We start from the raw sequence: 445 nt of genomic DNA, 5'->3' as shown, positions 1-445 counted from the left end.
AAATAAATAAATAAATAAATAAATAAATAAATAAATAAATAAATAAATTCTTCTGAAAAATAAATCTCCCAAGAACAGATGGTTTCACAGGCAAATTCTTCCAAACATTTAAAGAAGAAATAACACCAGTTTTATATAATTTCTTCCAGGAAACATAAGTAAAAGAAACAGTTCCAAGCTCATGTTATGAGGCCAGCACTACCCTGGTACTAAAACCAGACAAAATCAGATAAAGGAAAGAAGGAAGGAGAAGGGAAAGAAGGAGAAAAGAAAATAACAGACCAATATCCCTCATGATCATAGACACAAGAATTCTTATCAAAATTTCTGCACATTGAATCCAGAATAACATACCACAACAAAGTTGGCTTTATCCTGTAAATATAAGGCCAGCTCAATATTTGAAAATCAATCTACATATTCCACCATATTAATAATCTAGATT

Source organism: Mirounga leonina, unplaced genomic scaffold (genome assembly GCF_011800145.1).
Source record: "Mirounga leonina isolate KUSES-001 unplaced genomic scaffold, KU_Mleo_1.0 Mir_173, whole genome shotgun sequence".
Taxonomy (NCBI): Eukaryota; Metazoa; Chordata; class Mammalia; order Carnivora; family Phocidae; genus Mirounga; species Mirounga leonina.
This window is presented reverse-complemented; position numbering follows the sequence as displayed.